We start from the raw sequence: 22,273 nt of genomic DNA, 5'->3' as shown, positions 1-22,273 counted from the left end.
GTCTGCCCTCAGGTGCCTCCTCCCCGTGCCCCCTCATAGTCTCCCCAGTCCTCTCAGAGTACATTTCTCCCCCTCCAAGTCCTCGCCTCGGTCTTTCCTGTTTGCTGCTGTCGGGCTCCCCTCAGGATCCCAGAGCTGTCCCCTCGCAGTGTTCCGACTCCCCTCAGATGTCTGTTCCCCCCTCAGAGCGTCCCCCGCAGTCTCCCCTCAGTCTCGGCAGAGGAGTCTCAGTGCCCCCCTCACAGCGACCCCTTCAAGTCTCCCTACAGTGCCCTTTTCTCCTCAGTCCCCTCGTAGTGACCCCCACAATCTCCCCGCGCAGTCCCACCATGGCCCTTGGTGGGAAGGGCTCATTGGCCCTTCAGAGTCTCCCCTGAGTCCCTCAGAGCCCTCGCTTCAGTTGCTCGCCAGTCTCCCCCCACAGTCCCCTCTGACTCCCCTCAGAGGCTGCAGTGCTCCCCTCACCATGCCCCCTCCACGTCTCCCCATGATCCCCTTTTCCCGTCTCAGTCCTTTCAGAGTCACTCCCACAATCTCCCCTTTCAGTCCCACTACTGATGGCTCAATGCCCCCTCACAGTCTTTCCCCCCCTCATACTCCTCAGAGCCCTCACCCCAGTCTCTCAATCTCACCATGGATGTCCCCTCTCAGTCTCTCCCTGAGTCGTCCTCAGTTTTCCCTCACAGTTACATTTCCAGTCTGCCTTCTCAGTCTCACCATGGGTGTGCCTGCTTCATGCCCCCTTCACAGCCATCCCCCTCCCAGTCTCCCTTCTTAGTTTCCCCTCAGTCTCCTCTCAACTTCCCCTCTCAGTCTCACAGAGATGATCTCTCTCAGTGTCCCCCTCAGAGTGTCCCCTCTCCATTTTTTCACCCTCCGCAGTTTCCCCTCTCAATCCCACTGCGGTCATTCCCTCTCAATGTCCCCCTCACAACATCCCCTCCCAAGCTCCCCCTCAGTGCCCCCATTTTCCCCCATGCCCTCAGAGCAGCCACACATAAGGGCAAGTGTCCCATCAGAGCTGACCCACTCTCAGGCACCAGCATCAAACCCAGCCTCACTTTGCAAACACTTTCTGTTCTGTCTAGACAGACTTCCCCAGCCCAAAACAGGTTTAGAGGACTGGAGCTCATATAGTTCCATAGATTTCCATACTGGTTCCCAACCTGAGAATCAGGTCGTATAAGCCTCGGTGACGTGTGTGGCAGCAGAGCTCCTTGTACCCAAACTGGTTGCTTGGGGCTGTTTTCATCACCTTCATGTTGGAATGTCCTCCAAGGGCAGCCACAATGGGAGGAGAGGCTGGAGAAGATCTGGACACAATTCTGAGGATGTGCTGATGAGCTCCATAAGCTGAGATGGATTCAACAGCAATAATTTATTGGTTTAAAGGAGATCTATAATGACAGATTCCTTTGCAAAGAGTAAGTCTGCCTTTTGTTTACTGAAAAACTTGAATTCATTACATTTACTTCTACATTTACATGAATTTCATTACATTTACTTGCAAATTCTGTATTTATTTACATGATGTCTGTCCTTGCTGAGGTCTGGCTGTAATCACATGGAGGTCTCTGACAGGCCTCTGCTTCTATCACTGTATTACTTATTAAGGGCTCTCTGGTTGTGCCTGCTTTAATTTCCTTCCAAAGCAGTGAGATCCCATCTGTTTCAGGATGTTTCAGTGTGGGACAGGTTCAGTGTGTCACAGTGCCTCTAGATGTAAAAGCAGCAGCTCTCATCCAGCAGCATTTTACTGTGATATAAAGCATTTATCCCAGTTTAGGTTAAAGGAAAACGTTTGGCTGTTGGAGGTGAGGGGTGGTAGTCAGGTCAGACTCTAAGGCATAGCTGAGGATAGCAGTGTCTTTTTCTGGCTCCTGCTTGAACCTTTGAACAAGTTGGGTTGGTGTATTTTGAACAGTGTCTTGGATCACTCTTTGTGCTTCCCTTGGTCATTGCAGCCTGGGCAACCTGAGCTAGTGGAAGGTGTCCCTGCCCATGCCAGGGAGGTGGAATGAGCTGGTGTTTAAAGTCTCTCAAACCCAAAACGAATCTGTGCTTCTACAATTACATCACTTATGGCTATGCTGGAGTGGCTGACACCAGGAGCCCTCCATAGCACTTTGCCCCCCTCATGACCCCCTTCCCTGGTGCTGCACTAACTCTGCAGCTCTGGGATAAAGTCAGGATGGAGATTTACCACCAGGGACAGATCCTGAGCGGTCCCACAGCTAGTGCCCCTCTCCAGAGGATGTTCATGCTGCCTGGTGCTGGGCAACACATCCATGTTGCACCAGTACTGCAGCCCTGAGCACACAGCTGCTGAGCCAGGGGCCCTGACAGCCCCAGTGCTGTGCCAGGAGCTGCTGTGTCGGTGCCTCTGAGGGAAATGGCCATGTTGGGAGAAAAGCAGAGGATGTATGGAGGCCATGATTGTCTGGGACAGCTCCTCTGTCTGTACAGCAAGTGCCAGGCTTGCCACATCAGTGAAGTCAGAGTGGGGCTGCGAGTCCCAGGAGCAGTGAGATGGAAAGGAGGTGCTTTGGAGGGAGGGAATCCTTTACCCCAGGCAGTAGGGGCAGAGGAGGAGGAATCTATTGTCACTGTGTCGTGCAGCTTCTCCGTGTTGCAGTGTCCCTTTAGGATGGCCCCAGCTGCCCCACCATGGGGTCAGAACAGCACTGGGTTAATGGCAGGAGGGAGAGGAAGACCTTGGCTGTTATCCACTGCCCCTTGGAAAGAGGGCTATGATTAAATACCCTGAAGGCCTAAGAGTAGCCTGAGTACCACAGCCCTTTGGTGTTAGTATTGCAAGACTTGGATGGCCTCACCCATTAGTAATGCCAAACATAGAACAAGCTCAAACAGAGTAGGAGGATTTAATGAAGAGAAACCCTTTGAAAGACACTATATATCAAATACACCAATATTCCCAGTCTGGACCCCAGTGCATGGCTCCCTGCTCCCCTGCTGATGGATAAGCTCTTGAAAGGATACCTGAGACCTTTGTTTGGAGTGGAGGGTGAAGCAGGTGCTTAATGGATAACTCCTTTATTCAGGGACTAGTTCCAAGAGAAATTGCATAATAAAATCTGCACTGATGCAGCCCATTGCCAGACTTCCTGTCTCCAGAACTAAGCTGCTTAAAGACACAGTTCCTGAGATCCTACCTTCCTTCCCCACCCAAAACATGGAAGTATCAATTCTATAGCTTGTGACCTCAAAAGCTTACAGCCAAACAATTAGCAGTGTTTGAATAACTTCTGAGGAGCTCTGCCTTGTAACTTGTAGTCACTATGGCACCATCAGAGGAGTTCTCATTGGGAATGGGAGTCTGTTTTTCCTGGTAATGTTATGTCCCAGCACTTGGTGGCCTTACCATCCCCATGTGCTGCCAAAGCTGTTCCAGGATAGCAGCAAAGCCCAGAGCCAGCTGTCTCCTCTCCTCCCAGTCACTGCAGAAGGTGCTGCCTAGTCTTTCTCCAGGCACGTCTGGTTACACACACCCTGCACTCATGGGATTGTGGAACAATTTTATGTGAAATAACTGTTGTTTCTGGCTTCTGATTTTCATTGTGTGTGTGAATTCCGTGGTGTTCAGGAAGTGGTGGTAACCCAGGAACCGCAATCACAGCGCTGTTTTGTGTTCAGCTGTGTGTCTGTGAACTTCTGCAAACCCTTGGCTCCTTGGGCTGCAGAGATTGACACACATCCTAAAGGGTCTCCTTGCTTCATTTCATGCAGAAAGAGTATTTGCAGGTGGCTAAACATGTTCTGTGGGTGATACCCCACAAGCACCCCACAGATGTGATTCTGCTCTCCTTTTCATTAAGTATTCATTAATGTAAAGCCATTTCCTACCTACTTGTTGAGTAGAGTCTCGTGGGGACTGGATGCAGACTTGGACTTTTCAGCAAATTGCTCAGAATCCTGCCCATCATCTGTGGGAAGATGTGGAGAAATCCCCCAAGTAATGGGTAAGGCTATCTCACCAAAGCAAGAGTAGCAAATCAGGAAAACCAGAGTCTTCTGTCATCAGCATAATTGAATGTGTCACTCTGAGGGGTCCTTCTTTCTGAAGTCCCAAACGTGAAGCCTTTTTGCTGAAGTTGCCTGTAACTTTGCCATGCATGACAAACTATTAAGAAAAATCTCTGCAAATCTTTGTGCTCTCACTCAGGGTTGTTGCTTGATGAATCTCACAACAGAGAGACACAACAGTCCATTTGCTTTATTTTTAAAGTAAACTGCTCCCAAAAAATGGCTGTCTCTGGGCTCTGCTACATTATGATTTCTCATCTCTCTGACACCAGTTTGCAACCTGCCCCACAGTCCATTCGAAAATCATATTTCTACCCATAAAATAGTAATCTGGGTAATCTGGGCAAATTTCATGTCTGCCAGCTCCCTTTTAGCAGTGGCAATTAGTGGCTTATGGGCGGTTTCAGCCAACATGGGCCAGAAAAAAGACACAGAACATTTTCCCGCTGCAGATTATGGTGAAAGATCTCTTCCCTAAGCACAGAGAAAGGCAGGGATACACTCTGGCCACTTGAGATGGGAAGATTTCAGTGTTTCCCCCCTCCCTGCCTTGTCCCCTGGTTAAAGATGTGGCCTTCCCATTGCACCATCAGTAGGAGAGGGCGTTCACAAGCTCTTCAGGTGCTGTCACTCACAGCTTGGCATGAGCTGAATCCCAGATGCTCAGTCTGAGCCTGGGTGCTGAGCTCTGAGCTCAGGAGTGAGCACTGCTCACACTCCCTCTGCCAAATTCACTCAGGCTCCACCTTTTGCCTAAACCTGTGTCTTGCAGCAAGACCTCATCCTTCCCACCAGGGCTGGTGCTTCCCTCCATTCATTCTCCTCCCTCCTCACAGCTCAGAGCAGTGGCCAGTCAGCATCTTCCATCCACAGGGATTGGGTGATTCCTCGTCCCTTAAAAGGTGTCTCCAGATTCCTCCCATGTCATTTCTGTCCTCTGCTCATTCCATGATGGCATCACAGAGACAAGGTCTTCCGGTACCTACAGGGAACTGAAAGGAAGGATGGGACAAGACTATTTACAAGAGCATGTAGTGACAGGTCAAGGGGGAATGGGTTCAGATTGAGAGTAGGTTTAGCTAGGTATTAGGAAAAAATTCATCCCTGGGAGGCCCTGGCACAGAGTGTTCAGAGAAACTGTGGCTGCTCCTGAATCCCTGGAAATGTCCAAGGTCCAGCTGGATGGGGCTTGGAGCAGCCTGGTCTGGTGGAAGATGTCCCTGCCCATGGCAGAGGGGTAGAACAAAATAAGGTTTAAGGTTCCTTCCAGACAACACTTGAATCAAGCGCTCAGCACTTTCGACTGCACTAAGCATTGCTCCTTTCAATTCAATGCCATCCAAGCATTTATTAACCTACTTGGACACACTGCATATGTCTTTTGAGGAAGTAATTCATTACTATAAATCTCATAGTTCTTTTTTTTTCTGACTCTACATATAGCTTGAATTTTTTTCTAATCAGTAGCAATGCTGACAGCAATGCAGTGACTTCAGGTAATTGGGATCACATTTGGAAATGCCCTCCTTGTGTTCTGGCCGACAGTCCTTATTTTTTGCTGCAGCAAAATCTGGTGTTCCCAAGAAAACTCTGGCCAAGCTCACAGTCTCACCACCATCCTGTTAGTCACCTGTGTGCAAAACTCTGCTGAGCTACTGTCAAGCCAGGCCATGGGGACACTGCTGGCATTTTTTCCTTCTCTGCCATTGTCCTGGTTGGTGGAGGCAGCCACGACAGTATGGCTCTGCAATTCCTCTTGCTCCATTCAGCCTTACCTGCCCCTCTGCCTCTTCTCCTCTTGCTATCAGTCACAGCTTAAGTGCAAGACTTGGTTATGTCAAGGAGCTTAATTCCTGGGAAACTCTCTGTACCTTCTCAGTGTTAATCCTGGCTCCCAAAAGCCTTTAAGCTTTTGGTATGGATTCAACTCATCACAACTTTTGAAAAACTTTATTTTTCATCAGAGACTCTGCTGAACTCCCATAGTCATCCAGAGAGCAAGCCCAAGCTCTTCTGCAGTGTCACCCTCTCTCTCTCTTTCTGCTGAGTTAAAAGCCAGCTATGAAATATTTTGGATTTAACCCTCACCCTCTGCATGAGGCTCCAAGAGTTAACTGTGCCCAAGTTCTTGGAGAATGGTGCAGACTCAGGTGGCTGCCCTGTCCTTGCTCTGGCACTGCCATGTGCAGTCATAGAATCATGGAATGGTTTGGGTGGGAAGGGACCTTAAAGCCCCTTTGTTCCAAACCTGTGCCATGGGCAGGGACACCTTCCACCAGACCAGGCTGCTCCAAGCCCCATCTAGCCTGGCCTTGGACACCTCCAGGGATCCAGGGGTAGCCACAGCTTCTCTGGGCACCCTGTGCCAGAGCCTCCTCACCCTCCCAGGGCAGAATTTCCTCCTGCAGACTGTGCACTCCTCCCACAGAGGAAAGGGCCCCCAGCGGTGACCAGGAAGCCTTTCTGGGCTGGGTCTTGGAAAACTGTCCTGCTGAACCAGTTCCAATTTGTATGAAATTCTTCAATATTCATCAGGGCAGGGAGGGCATTGAGCTGGGCTGACAAGGAGAATATATTAACCGCCTGTTTGTGCCTCCAGCCTTGCTCTTCTTCCACCACAAGAGTTTTTTCCTTGTTTTGGGTAAAAAAAGAGCAACTTCTACAGGAGCTTGAAGCTCAATTCTCAGTGGTATGGGAGACCAGTAGAAAGTGGGACTGGCCCAGCCCCACATTGCTCCATAAGCTGGATGATGATGACTCTTTTCACCCTTTTTCTAGCAGATAAGGTGTTTGTGGAAAGTTTCACCTTCTGCAGGTAACTCTGGTGTGTTCAGGGCTTCAGTAAGTACTCAGAAAACTCCCCAAAGTTTCAGCTTTCAGAATTTAGAAAGCACTGAAACCTTTTGATTTATTAATTGACAGTGAAAACATCTAATTTCCCTGCTGTATGAGCAAAACTTTAAAAACAGATTTATCTCCAAAACTGGGAAAATAAAGTGAGTAAGAAAGGACAAAATGACTAAAACACATCAATCCACTCACCTTCTCCTTCAGCAAATTTTTCACATTTGATTCAAACCAAACTCTTTATTTTTTCTTGTTATGGCAACAACCAGTTTAAAGGCTCCACTATTTCTCCAGCCCTGTGGTTCTCTCAGGCAGCTCCTTGGGCAGCCTGGCTCTCATGCATCCCAGCTGGATGCATCTTGCATCCCTCCTATCACCTTGTTTTGGCTGCCTGAATCATACCTGGCACTTCTTGGGTGCCCAGCACAAACCTTTCCTGGTGACTCAGTCCAGAGTTTCTCCCAAACACAACATGAGGTCTTTAGCTGGAAAACCTTTTTGCAGCATTAATTACCTTTCACTGTAAGTTTGCACGAGCTCCTAAATAATGGGCTCAGGTGAAAGTAAAACTAATTATTGTCATTATGGCTTCTAGCTCACAGAAATATGGAATGACAGACTGGTTTGGAAGGGACTTTGAAGACCATCCTGTTCCATCCCCTGCCATGGGCAGGGACACCTTCCACTCTCCCAGGTTGCTCCAAGCCTCATCCAACCTGGCCTTGAACACTCCCAGGGAAGCGGCAGCCAGAGCTTCTCTGGGCAGCCTGTTCAGATTTAGGGGATCACAGCAGGGCAGCAGAGTGACTGAGGTGATGGTGATAATCAGCACAGGATAAAATGGGATGAAAACGTGTGACAGAGTGATTCCAATGAGGAATCACTCTGTCACACGTTTTTAAAGGTTATCAAAGAAATGACCACCCCCCCCCCAACCCCCCCCTCCAACTGTGTCCCATTCTGTGACATTAATGACAAGAATCTCTTGGCACAGGATGTAATTTGCTGGGGTAAATTAGTTTCAAAAAGGACCAGAAAGTTAAATACTATTGCAGAGCTTAAATGAAGGCAAATAATTTTATAGCCAAAATAATATTTTTCTATGATAAATTATGTAAAAGGCTAGAGTAATAAAATGTGATGCTCCAGGGAATAAAACAATCTCTGTAAAGGTCAGGAAATGCTTTTAACATACCTGCACATCAATCCAGATGCATTTTAATTTGTTTGGGTTTTGTGTCCTTGGTTGGATGTGATATTCTTGCCTGAGTTCCTCAAGGCCAAGCACCTCATTGGGTGGACAGAGAAACCTTCCCCAGCCCTCTCAGGATATTGCTCCATCCTTTGAAGCATGAGCCAGATGATTTCTGTTACACTCCTGTCCTATTCCTGCAAGAATATTCCTTGCCACACTGCAAGGTCTTGGTGGCATCTCACCCTGTGACCTGTGGCTCCACAATTTTGCTGTTACAAGGCCGTCTCTAATTATATTAGAATTAACTTTTCACCCCAAGCTGTCCACCTTGGGCACCACGGTTCATTCCATTAATGGTTCATTCATTCCATTAATGGTTCATTCCTGCCATGTGGAGTTTCATGGCTTGGCTGTCGATGTACTCTGTGCTTCCATCCTAGATCAGCTGAGGTTGCTTGTCTTTCTGTCTAAAGCCAGCAACACATTAGTTGTTAAAGATGAGAAATTCCCTTTTTCTCTGTTTTTCTTCCATCCCATATCAGCTTATCCCAGCCTTGTGCTTACCAGGGAAGTGAAGCCAGATCAGCTCTCAATCACCCAGCCTGGAGGTCCCATCATTGTCTTCCTGGAGCAGGGTCTGACAAACTACTGCACCTCATCTCAAACCCCCAGCTCCTCCACATGCAGTGCATGGTCACATCTGTTAAATCAGCCCATTTGGCCCCTCTGCCCCCCAGCTCCGCTCCCATGGCCCAAGCCCACTTCTTTCTGCTTGTCCAAAGGCTTCTCAGCTGCATTCCTGGTTCCTCTGTCATCCCCTCAAGATGACACTTGGTGCTCATTTAGGGCAATTTACCAGGCTGGTTTGAATATGAGAGCTCTGAAATTTATTTCACACTTGGGAAACAAACCCAGACCAACTTTTTCACAACGGCTGTCAGTGATATTCACAGCATCCTGAAAGGCTCGGGTGGAATTTGCTCATGAGCTTTGTAGAATTATCCTCTGGGAGAGAGCAAATATGGAAGAATTTGAGCTAGGAAAGACAATTTACATTATTGAAGTGTTAAAACATGACAGAACTGTTACCTCAAATCTGTATTCTAAAAGTACCCAAAGATTTGGTAAAACACAGGGTTTTCATAGAACCACAGACTGGTTTGGGTTGGAAGGGACCTTAAAGCCCATCCAGTTCCACCCCCTGCCATGGGCAGGGACACCTTCCACCAGACCAGGGTGCTCCAAGTCCTGTCCACCCTGGCCCTGGGCACTGCCAGGGATCCAGGGGCAGCCACAGCTTCTCTGGGCACCCTGTGCCAGGGCCTCCTCACCCTAACAGGGAAGAATTCCTTCCCAATATCCCATCTAACCCTGCCCTCTGGCAGTGGGAAGCCATTCCCTGTGTTCTGTCACTTCAGGCCCTCATCTAAAGTCCCTCTCCAGCTCTCCTGGAGCCCCTGTAGGCACTGGAAGGTGCATAATACAGATCATAACATACAATACAGATACCTGAGACATCTTCAAAGAAGTACTCAGTAATTACTGCAGTCATTACATGGTCCTGGTTTCCCCCCAGCCTTTGATCAGAGATGTCTAGAGTGATCTCTGCTGCTTCCAGAGCAAAGGCAGCTCCATCTCCTCCTTCCCCGGCTCTCCAGGAGGAAGCAGTGACCCTCTGCACTCCCACCCAGTGAGAATTCTCACCACAACACTGGCACATCATGGCTTTGGTTATGACTTTGCACCACTGGCTGGACCCAAACTAACAAAAAAACATCCTCAGACTGTCTGGCTTTGTATTTTCTTGGAGTTTAAGTCCAGTTGAAGTAATTAGATCATTTCTGCATTTTTGGATGTCACAAGTCACTGCACTTCAGGTGAACATTGAGCCCTGTCACTCAGGCCAGATGAAACCCCAGCAATCCTGGGGGGAGCAGAGATGCTGTGGACTGATGTGGGAAGTAACGAGGTGCCAGCATGGGCCTGGCACTGCCGGGGGGGGGTTTCACAGTTCAGAGCAGCAGCCCGGTGCTCCAGCCCAATGAAAAGAGGATGATCCAGGCACCCTGAGCCCTCTCCCTCCCCAGCTGGCACAGGACACTGGGCTTTCAGACTGGATGATCTCAAAGCACTCGGACAAAGCAAGAAATCCCCGTGGCTTCACCTCCCAGCTCCCTGCTTGCAGGCTGAGCCCTTCCTCCCAGTCTGCATTCAAACCCTGTGGTTGAAATGAGCTAATTTTGCTTGAAAGGCTGCGAGCCCCGGTGCAGGCACCGCTCCCCTCGCATGCTGTCGCAGTACGCAGCCACCGTTCCTGCAAGAGAGCTGCAGCTCATTTCAAGGTTGAATTTTTCCAGCTTCAGTCCCTGGGATATTTACATCTCTGGAAATTATCTGGGGATGCTGCAGTCCGTTATAGCAGAGCTGTTGCTTCCCTCAGTCAGATCTCTGGGCAAGTGCTTGGATTTTAACTCTGCCGTGTCCCCCCATACACCCTTCTCTGTACCCTGTATTTTTTTTTAAGGAAAACATTTTACTTTCAAGCTTTTCTTTGCAATTGCAAGGACCAGATACTCTTTCTAAATGACAAGAGATGAGAATCTCGTGCATTTGCATGACCCCAATGGTTTCCAAAACTCCTTTAACTAAACCACTGCCCAGATTTTACCAAAGACACGTGGGGCTGATGTACGTGAGGGCCGCTGACACCCAGCATGGAGCACATGAGCCCTGAAGTACCTAAAATTGTCTCATGTTGGCTTTTGAAGATAAGTCTCCACCCTCCATTCAGAATGACAACTTTTGGCAACAACAAGAAAACAGAAATGACAGATGGTAACAAAATCTGGTACACAAACATGACAGTAGGCAATATAATGAACATTTCACCCACTCCTTCATTTATGCTAATCGGTGCTTTTGAGCAACCGGAATTGTTCTGCCAGACAGCCATGGATCTGAAGCACAGCACAGCAAATCTCAGAGGGCCATCAACCTGAAACCAGGGTAAAACCCCACCAGGCAACTCACTGTGAATGAAATTAAAGTATCACTAAACTCCAACCCTGACAAAATCCCCCCACTCCTAAAAAACACATCGACCTCTCCTCCTGCCCTGAAAACACCACATCCACAAAACAGAGGCAGTTTGGTTTTCCTGCTACCCAAAGCTTCACCAAAATTCAGAGGAACCAGCAGAAATGAGAAGTAGCAGCCTTGCAGTCAATGTGAATTGTGCTAAATAAATGTATTTGTTACGGCAACACAAATTTCCTTCAAAAAGCGTTTTTCTCCCAGACTCAGCTCTCTGGGATGGACTCCGTCCCTGCAGGAAAATGGTTACTCTTCCCTTTGAAGCCCACTTATCTCACGCTGACATTCTCAGAGGAAGGTGCTATGTCACCCACAAACCTCCTTTTATTTCCTATAAAAATGTAAATCAGCCTATTTTTTCCCCCCAACAACCTTATGTAATGAGCAGTGTCCTCGCTCAATCATTTTGAAGACGTGCTTTAGCCTCTATTTTATGCAGGAATCTGTAAGATTGAAACCATTCCTCCCTTTCCTTCCCTGATATTTCAGTGCTTGCTCCTTTGCCTGCTGATGCAAAGCTCTGTGGCCATTCCTGGCGTGGGCAGGACCTAAAAACATCTCAGAGGGCAACAGCAACACCCTTATATTTTCCCAAGGATGTAAAATAAGTTTTCCCACAAGTAAATTGCCAGTGCTTTCAGGAAAAGAGGGGCAACCTTGAGCACTTGCCCTCAGAGCCAGCTGGGATGTGTAATTGTACAAATCTGTGTATATTTATAATTATAAATGAGGCTTGTTGTCCATGATCAAAATTTCAAGACACTATCCTTTAGAGGGCCCAATTTTCCTTTGCTTCCAGCACTGTCACACATTATCCATAGCAGATGAAATGCTCTCTTCTGGGGGCAGAATCACAGTGAAAACACTTGAAAAATAGGGAATTTTGGTCAAAATATTTCAGTTGCTTTTGAGGGCAAAAAAACCCCATGGTCTTGGTGGGTTTCCAGTAACCAGGTCTACAAATCCTACACTTGGCTCCAGAAGAAGATAATCTTTGTGTCAGAGGCTGATCTCATAGAACCTGAAATTTCCTACTGTCCTCATGAAGATTCACCCAGACTTCTCTGATCTGGGGAAAGCTTCACTTCTGCTTTTTGTCTTATTCACTTGTCATTTCCTGCCCAGGATAAAGCATCCCAGCCTGTATAGTTCTTCCTTTGGTGACAGCTACTCCATTTCTTTAATTGTCTTTCATGTCCACCTCCCCCTCTTCTAGATCTTCTGTGCAAAGCCACATAGCAATTTTGAGTCACAGGAGTCTCAGCACATGGAGCTGTTGGAGCAAAATCCCACTGTGGATGGAGACATGGCAGACCAGGGTTTCCTGTTGTCTTTGCTTCAGTCTCAATCCTAAAAATAAAGCCCCAGCCAACTTCCAGACTTGAAATGCTGGAGAAGCACTGACCAGTAGGGCTGGGGTCTTCCAGAGACCCCCACACTGCAGCCCCTGGGTGCCTTCATAGCCCTTTTTATGGAATAGTTTGGGTTGGAAGGGACCTTAAAGCCCATCCAGTGCCATGGGCAGGGACACCTTCCACAATCCCAAGGTGCTCCAAGCCCTGCCCAGCCTGGCCTTGGGCACTGCCAGGGATCCAGGGGCAGCCACAGCTGCTCTGGGCACCCTGTGCCAGGGCCTGCCCACCCTCACAGGGAACAATTCCTGCCCAATCTCCCATCCAGCCCTGCCCTCTGGCAGTGGAAGCCATTCCCTGTGTCCTGTCCCTCCATCCCTTGTCCCCAGTCCCTCTCCAGCTCTCCTGGAGCCCCTTTAGGCCCTGGCAGGGGCTCTGAGGTGTCCCTGGAGCCTTCTCCTCTCCAGGTGAGCACCCCAAGCTCTGCCAGCCTGGCTCCAGAGCAGAGGGGTTCCAGCCCTTGGGGCATCTCCATGGGCTCTCCTGGACTCACTTCAGCAGCTCCACGTCCTTCTGATGCTGATGCCTCAGAACTGGAGACAGCTCTGCAGGTGGGATCTCACCTGAATCCCACCCTCACCTGCTGCCCATGCTGTGGGATGAGCCCAGGATAACTCTGGCTTTCTGGGCTGCCCCTTCAATGAGGGCACCAAATGTCACCTGCTAAAAGATAAACAAATCCTCTCTTCTTTGGTTGTTTTTTTTTGGGGGGGGGAGATGTTTTGTGTTGTTTTGTTTTTTGTTTTAGGTCTTTTTCAAGTCTTTACACACACAGGCTTCCCATCTCCTACCACATATACTCTCCCTTTCCTCTGCCTAATTTCAGAGTAAGGAAGCCACACATGATGTTTTCTCTCCAGGACATGGTGAACTGGCTGGCAGGTTGTCTGATGAGAATGAATCTGCCCCGGGACACTGTGAAGAGGTGGGACCTTCTGCCTGTTGTTTGTCGTGGAAAAGGGAAGATGCCTGCATTCAGCTGCTGCTGAAACCAGGAACGCCAGCTCAAAACCGGGAACATCAGCTTGGGAGGACGCTGCTCTGCTGCTGCTGTGGCTGGAGGGGGCTCAGCCCCACGTCCTCGGCCACCCAGGTGCGTTCCCAGGGATCCCACAGCCGCGGGTCCCTGGGTGCCCCGGAGCTGCCTGGCTGTGGGGTGTGTGGGGCACACGGGGCCGGGATGTGCTGCTGGATGGTCTGGGTTGCTTTGCTGAAGCCTGGGCCAGGACCCCCGACAGCTTCCAGCTCTGCCGGGGCCGACCCCACGTCCCAGCGGGTTTTGCCCGCTCGCTGGACACGCTCAAAGTTCACGGTGCTATAAATACCCGGGCACAGGGCTGCCAGGGGCCGGCCGGCGCGGGGGGGCTGCTCAAACCCAACGGGCTTTCGTTGCAATTAACCCCGTGCGTGCACGAGTCCCCTCTGTGCGCTCTGAAAAAGAGGAATCCTCCAATTCGAAATGTGTCTAAAGCCAGAAGAGAGCAGCAGACTCCTTCAGTGGGCCGATTCCTGCTGGGAAGAGCCCTGGGATTGGTACCGGGACTAGAAGAGCACAGGGCGCTGGAGGAGGTTGCAGTGGATGGGTGTTTTGTGGCCAGGCACATTCACAGCTGCTGTGTGACCCCCCCCCAGCTTGGGCAGGTCCTTGTGCTGTGGATGCAGTGATGTAGATCCAGCATGGCTTGGGTCCCCCCATAAAGCAGAGGTTGCCTGTGCACCCCACATTCCCCACAGAGCGTGGCCTCAGGCTACACAGCCCCACGCCCTGCCCCACATGGCCCCACAGAGCACAGCCCCACACCCTGCCCCCAATATGGCTCCACAGAACACGACCCCACACCGTACCCACATGGCCCCACAAGCACAGCCCCACACCCTGCCCTGTATGCCCCCATACACCCAGCCCTCTGCCCCCCAGCCTGCTCCCAGTCCCCGGCACCACGGGCACAACTTTTTTGAAGCGCTAAAACGCATCAGAAAACTTGGAGGGCAACAGAAACGCATTAAATCAGCACAGGCTCCAACCCCAGCTTGGGGACAGCCCCAAAACGTGGAGTCCCCAGTGGTGCCAGGTCACTCGAGGGAGAGCACAGCACGTCACCTGCAGCAGGGTGAGAAGCGGCTCCCAGGGGAGACAAACCGAGGAGACGCCTGTGACCCCACCCACAGCTGTACAGAGCCCTTTTGTGGGGCCAAACGTTGTCTTTTTAACCATTTCCCTCTCACACCTTACCCTGCCGGGCTGAGGGGAGAGCCAGTCTGAGAGGAAGAGCCTCTTGGCCTTTCTTCCTGCTCAAACCACGGGCGATGGGAAGCTCGGAGAGAACAGAGGACGAGGCACAGGAGCAGAGCCCCACGGGCTGTGTGCTGCCCCCGGCTGCTGCTGAGGCTGGACACAACTCAGGGCACACATGGCTCAGGACTGAGCAAGGTCCTGCCGACCGAAGGTGATCTCCAGCTCCGAGGGTGATCTCCAGGGCCAGGCTGCCTCGAGCACGGGGCTGCACATCCCCATGGCCTCGAAGGCAGGGGATGACCCTGTCCCATGCTTGCAGGAATGTCACAGCTGGGAGGGACTCTCGGCCTTGCTCAGGTGACAGTGCCACTAGAACAGCCTCATTCAGCCTTGGAAATGTCACCTTTTGGGTCCCTTCAGGCCAAGCAAAGGTACATTCATGACCTCACTCCCCACCATCTCCTCTCCTCCCATCACCACCGCAGCTCCCGTGATGCCAACACCTCCTTGCTGCAGTTGGATGTCATGGCTCTTCCTGACGCTTACTTGACCAGGATTTTCAGGTCATCACTCCTGTGGCCAACAGGATCCTGCCCCACAGCTGTGCCCTGCTCTGTTCCCCACAGTCCCTGTGCTGCTCTGGGATGTGGCTGCCCCAGAGCTGGTCCCCTCATGCCCCAGGGCCGCTGTGAGCGGCACTGCCGGACTCTGCTCGGCCCAGAATCGGAGCAAAGGAGCCTGGCAGGTGGCACTAGGGGGAGATAAAGGCCGGGACATGCCGGGCCCTGCGCCCTTGCCAGCCCCTCCTGTCCCCTTGTCCCCAAGGCCACCCTAGCCCCGTCTGCTGCCGGGGACAAAGGGGAGAACTGCAGGTTTCTGCCTATCACAGTCCCATTGCTTTGTGGGGTCTTTCCTGGTATCTTCAGTCTTTGGGAAGCATCTTTGGCAACGAGGGGCCTTATGGCATTTACACCTTTATACAGCAGGTATAAAAGCAAGAGACTGCCTTCTCCCATGTGCAGGTAGCACATAGACACCCCAAAACCCACCCAGAAAGGAGGAGAACAGATATAACTCCCAGAATGGGGGTCAGCAGGGAAGGATGAATCCTGGTATATGGCCTGGAAGGCAGAGAGTGACACATGCTGCAAGACCTCAGCTGGAGGCTCAGCCTGTCACATCTCACTCCCCCTTCCTAATGTCCCTAGGTGCACTTGGCATCAGCACAGCTGTGACAGCCCTCACAGGACCCCGCCACCAGCAAACTGGGCACCTTCAGGGCTAAAAACCATTTCAGGGGACCTCTGGGTCAAGGTACCATCCTGGTATCACACCAGCTCCTCTGTTCCCATGGATGTTCCCTTCTCCACAGGCTCCCTGTGAGCCCTCTCAGCAGAGATGAGATGAGTTCACCAGGCAGAGTTTGGGGGAGCTCCTGGCAGACAAGGAGGTGAACCAGCAGGGCCTGTCCCCAACAGTGTTCATGCCCAGCTGGATCACAGTGGCACCTACAGGTGCAGCTGTGGCTCCTGTGGCGTGAATCAGTGCTGGATGCTGGGGCAGGAACTGTGCAACAGTAGCTCTGCAGGCAGGATCCACATGAGGGGGGCACTTTCCCCTTGTATTTTCTACAGATGAGAAAGAAAAGTTAAATGATTTCCTCTTTTTCCAGGAAGAAGGATTCAGTGAGGCTGGCACAGAGTTAGCAAAAAAATGCTACTACACATGTTTGTACATCACTTGCAATGCCATCAAACCACTGTGCCCTGGGGGCCTGGGCTCGCTGGGCACATGCCTCAGCTCCCTCCAAAAAACCCACACAAACTCCACACAAAAACCACCCCAAACCACCAACCTGCTGCAAAGCTGTGTTTTCTCTTCAACTTCCTTTGGTCACTACCACAGCACATAGACACAATACTTGCCCTGCAGCCACATCTCTGGTTTGCTCATATTTACAATTATTTAGAGCTCCAGCTCCACAGTTTCCAACATTCTCTCTCCTAAACTTCATGGCTGCCGGCGCTGGAGGGAATGGGGCTGGTAACGTGATAGGGAGGTTGGCCTGGGACCAGGAGGCTGGCTGCAGAGGGTGGAAGGCAGAGGGGTGCCCAGGCTGGCGTGTTATCCAAGCCCCTGCAGGAACAAGGTGTCTTTGGCTTGATGTGAGCTGGCAAGAGCAAGAGGAGGGAAGGAGATCCTTCGTCAGCACTTTGCTATGCACTGTGCTCCCTGCTCTCCCCTGCCTGGACACACAGACTCACCACTGCGCTGGTGGCAGGACAGCTGTTCCCAGGGCTGCTCATCCTGGGTCCTTTCTCCCCCTCAGGCCGGAAAAATTCCATGTTCTGCTTCAGCTTGGTTCCAAGCACATGCCCAAAAAGCAGAAACCAACACAACATCACTGCTCTTCCCATGCCACGAGGTGAGCGAGGCGCACGCAGCAGCACCCAAAGGGTCACCCCATGTGCCAAGTGTCCACTGACAGAGGTGCCTCCAACACAATTCTGTTGTATAGAAGAGCTGACAGTCTGTGCCCAGACCCTGGCACAGCCCCTAAACCCTCAGGGGACTCTGGGGAAGCCTGGGGTTGCATTGTCCCTTACCCAGGCAGATCCATGGGTTTGCAAACCAAGCTAGAAGTAAAGGCTCATTTTTTCTGCTATTTTTCAATAACATGAAATAAGGACAGAAGCATTCCCTGAGACTGCTCAAGGCACCCAGTGCTGTGACTGCAGCACAGTTCCCCCCTGTGAAATGCATCATGTGCCACCACAGAATCCAGTCCAGAATCTTGGGTTGCAAAAAAGGATTGGGGTTTGTTTCAATTGTTTCCATGCTGGTTCTCTGCTTTTCACAGATGATTCCTAGGATTGTGCCAGTCTGCCACATGTTCTACACATCATTTCCCATCTCCCAGCTCGGACACAGCCTTTGAAAAAAGACATTTCACCTCCAGTGTGCCCCTGGCCCTAACACAGCCCCTCTGCAGGCAGAGCCAGGATCTTCCCACAGGTTCCCTCTCTCAGGCACCTTGTGCCAAGCCCAACATGGTCACTGTGCCATTGAGTGTCAAGTACAAAGCATATGCAAGACAGATGGGTATGAGGTTTATAAGATAATTAAGCATGTTAATGAAGTTCATTTACATCTAGCTCTTAAATTCCCATAAACTCTGCGAGGCTGGGAAATGAGAAATGCTGCTTGATGTCACAAAGCAACAGAAGTTTAGTTACCAAAAGCAAAGCAGTGATTAATGAGTGAGACCCAAAGCTGCTGTGGCCAGGCTGAGCAGAGCCCTGCAGGTCCCCCTGGCAGAGCCACGACACATGATGCCACTGCAGTGGCCACAGCCATTAATACAAACTGCTGTGGGCTTTGCTGGACTGAAATGTCACAGAACCAGAGAGAGCAGGAGGAAATTACTGCTCCAAAGGAAGACTTGACCCAGAGATGAAGGAAAAGCTCTTTGGTGTGAAAAGGAAAGTTGGTGGCTGGTACAGGAAGCCAGGTGAGAGCACCCTCTCCATGGGCTGCCCCTGAAGCAGGAGCAGGGCACAGTCCTTTGATGAAGTCGTGGTGATGGCACAGCAGGGAGAGGCAGATGGGCATTCCGTGGGCAGAGATGGAGCCCAGGGCTGTGACCCAGACAGAGCTGGAGCAGTCCCAGGAAAACAGGGGAACAGCTTGGATTGGAGCTCCCCAGGAAGCCCCCAAGGATACCCCAGGGGAACCAGGGTAGGAGCTGGCAGATGTGTTCCACACCCACCTCCCACAGCGCTGGAGCTGGGAGGGCACTGGGGTCCTAAATTGTGGCCAAGACTGGGCCAGAGGTCACCTGCAAGCTCTCACCTCCACAGGAAAGCTGCAATATCACCTCTGGTTAAGCAAGGAGGGCAAAGGCCGGGCAGTTTCCAGCCACCCATGGGTCACAGACTGGGAGATGGCTCCAGGTGCTGCAACACCTCTCCATTACCCCCAGGGTGATGGTGGTTCCTCAGAAGTAGAAACCCTGAGAGTGGCACAGCCAGGCAGTGCAGAACCTGGGAGCATCCCCACACCAATAACCTGTGGGGTCAGGTACCATTCACCTTCCCAGCACCCAGGGCAACCCTGGAGCCTCCTTCTACCAGAGGAGGAAGAAGCCAGTGGATCCCATAGAGATCCCATTCTGCAGCAGGCCTGAGGTGCCAGATCCCTGGCAGCACCTGTAGATGAGAGACATAGAACAGCCTCCAGGTTGGCCCTGCTGTCCCCCACTGTCCAGCTGGGCCAAGCACACCATAGCAGCAGGCTGAGCACCCAAGGCTCACTAGGGACAAGCACAGCCCAGACTTTCAGGAATTGCTGTGAAACATCTCCCTGAGAGCTTTGGGCTTTCCTTGTTACACATCCCCACACAAACTAACCACACACAGGGTGGGTCTTTCAGTGCACCCAACATCGGTGTACGACACGTCCTGACCACGAACCAAAGCACAGAGAGAAAAGGAACTTTAACATGGGCTTACCCAGGACAAGACAAACTGAAAACAGCAAGACTGGATTAATTTGAAATACCTTGACCAGATTTATTAAAAAATATCCCTTGGCAGTTGACAATCACCATGATCCACAATCAGAACCTGACTGGACAGCATTGGAACAGTTTTCACCTAGACCAGAAGGCAAATACCTGGGAACACCCCAGCAAGGCCTACACACCCCTATTGGCATTAAACACTGGGCTGGCACTGAGGAGCTCAGGGCAAACGCTGGCTGTGGTGCCAATTACACCACAGGTGTTACTGTGTGCTCTGATACTTACCTGGTGTGTGGGGAAAAAACAAATGTTCAAAACATGGGGGGAAAGAATCAGTCAGGACCCAGGGAAACTGGACATCACTTTAATTCCAGCAGCTCTTGTGCTGCTGCAGCCAAGGGAGTGTAGGGAAAGGGAAGCTGGACAGTGTGGCTGGACACATTCAGATGCTCTGGCTGCCTGGTGAGAAGGGCTTGGTGCTGCAGGACACAATGGTGGTGGGTCACTGATCATCAACAGGCAGCAGGATCTAGAGGAAACCTTCTGCCATCTGCCAGGTCAAACCCTGACAGAGAACAGTGCTCAGGGCCTCATTAGGGCTTCCATTCCCCAGTGAAACCTGATGAACACACAGCGGGATGCTGACAGGAAACCCCGAGAGAGGTGGGGGGTGTGGGACAGACAGACAGAGAGAGAGAGGGTTTGGGCCAGATTCCGGTTTTGGAACTATCAAGGTTCCTCTTCTTGCCCAGCCACTGCCACTCCGCCAGTCCTTGCTCTGTGGACACTCACTCCAGAAAAACTGCCTCATTCCCCTTTCCAAGCAAATTAAAGGGATCTGATTAAGGCACTGGAATTCCAGAGTAAACCATCAATGCTCTCTGCCAAACAGAAAAATAACTCTTTAAAGCTCATCCCCAGTTTTGGCCAACACAAGCTCCCTGGGGGGGAAAGCTCTGCCCAGCAGCGACCTAAGGTGGCTGCAGAGGTGGTGGCTGCATGGCCCCTTCCCAATGCTTCAGAGCTGGATTAAAATGAGGCAAAGTTAGGAAGGAGTTGTCTTCTCAGCCTGGGCACTGGGAACAGGAAGGGCATTCACTGCCAACCAACACATCAAAGTGCAGCAAGTCTACGTGACAATCCCTTCCGTGTTTAAGATGCCTCCTAAATATGCACCTAATCAAAAAGTAACTTGGTGGCTTCATGATTATCAAAGAAACATTGCTAAAAGCCAGATCCAAACCAAAGAGCTGAAAAAACCTATTCCAAACTATTCTTCTTCCAGATCACGTGCCAAGGGCTGCGGCTGAAGCAGGGTTGGAGCAAAAATACGAAAGCAAAACCGATTTGGAGTTGACACAGTGTATTGTGAATTACTTCTCAGCTTTTCTACATCTAAGAGAGCATGAAATGATCGGTACAGTGGAGCAGTTTAATACACAATTGATTACAGAGCTGCAGATAATACACGTTGGATCTATTTACACACACAGCTTAATATTTCACACATACAACTTTGTGCCATCTCGGTTTGTCCACGAAGCATTGGCAGAGTATTTACAGCGAGGCTGCTGCGAGGAAGCCCCGTCCCCCGTGCAGCCCCGGGCGAGGCTGCCCCAGCAGGGGGTGTAAACAGAGCGGTTCTTTCTTTCTGCAAGGGAGGGAGAAGGTGGGAACACGGGCTGCACCGGGCGGGAGGGAAAGGAACCAGAGATACCAGGAAAAAATAATGTCCAGCTAACCTGGAGACCTCAAACCACTTAAATTTGCCTTTTCAAATATTTTAACTGGAAACTGTTCTCGACTCATTTTTAATTTGTAATTCAATAATGTTTCAATGGCATTTTCAATTAATGCTTTCTACCCATCTGTATTTCTATCCATCCCCACGTGTGCTTGTGCAAGGACAGGGAGTGCTGAAGCCTTGGGTCAGTGCTGAGGGGACTCCTCAAGGAAGCAGGGGATGCTCGGGGGCCTGTGCTGGCTCCCAGGCCCACTCTTGCCCTTGGCAAACCAAACCCAACCCTGCTTTCAGCTGATCACTCCAAAAATAATCTCTCTCCAGCTGTTTGTAATCAGGTCCCGCCACCCTCGATGCCCAGTGATGGCTTTTACAGGGGGATCACTGTGTGGGTGTCACTGAGGGTGGGCAGATCCAACCCCAAACCCCAACCCCAACCCCAACCCCAACCCCAACCCCCAGCCCCAGCCTGTCATGGTCAGACACAGCGCTCCGATTCCCAGGGCAGGCTTTCAGTAACCAGCTGAAATTTGTTCTGTGAGAGAATCAAACCAACAGGCAGGAGGGAAGGTGCATTTACCAAGGTGTCCATGGCCTGGCTGTACAGAGCAGGCAGCAGCCCAGGAGCAAACCTCCCCAGAGCTCGGGGACAGCTTGGCTGCTGCCCAGGCACCACACCAGGACCAACATGGCAGCTCCTCCAGTGGGGCTGGCTCCAGGGGCACACCCAGCTCCTTCCCAATTGATCCCCCTTTCCCATCATTTACATCCCTGCCTTGTCTCCCTCAGTGCTGGAAGGATCAAAGGGTAAGAAAGGAGGAATCCAGCCCCTACCACCAGCAAAGACAAGGTTTGATGCTAAGTTAAGAATACTGTTTAATGGAAAGAAGGAGCTTTTCTGAGCAATTCAACACCTAAAGCTATCCAGCTGGTGCTGGGCAGTGAGGTGACTTTCCTGGGAGCTTGTTTACCTGTTCCTGCGGAAATGGATGAGGGTGGCCAAGGTCCTTGTCATCTTTGGACACTGCTGCTGCCTCCCTGCAAACCAGAGCCACCTGCCATCGAGCTGGAAAAATTCCCAAATACTCAGCACGACCTCAGAACTGTGCTTCCTGTCTCAGCAGATGTTGGAGTTGTTAAGGCTCTTGGCTTTAAAGAGTTTATTACTTTGGAAGTTTAAAGC

This window comes from Haemorhous mexicanus, chromosome 17, assembly GCF_027477595.1.
Source record: "Haemorhous mexicanus isolate bHaeMex1 chromosome 17, bHaeMex1.pri, whole genome shotgun sequence".
NCBI classification, from domain to species: domain Eukaryota; kingdom Metazoa; phylum Chordata; class Aves; order Passeriformes; family Fringillidae; genus Haemorhous; species Haemorhous mexicanus.
The sequence above is the reverse complement of the archived record's forward strand: the minus strand, read 5'-3'. Positions refer to the sequence as shown.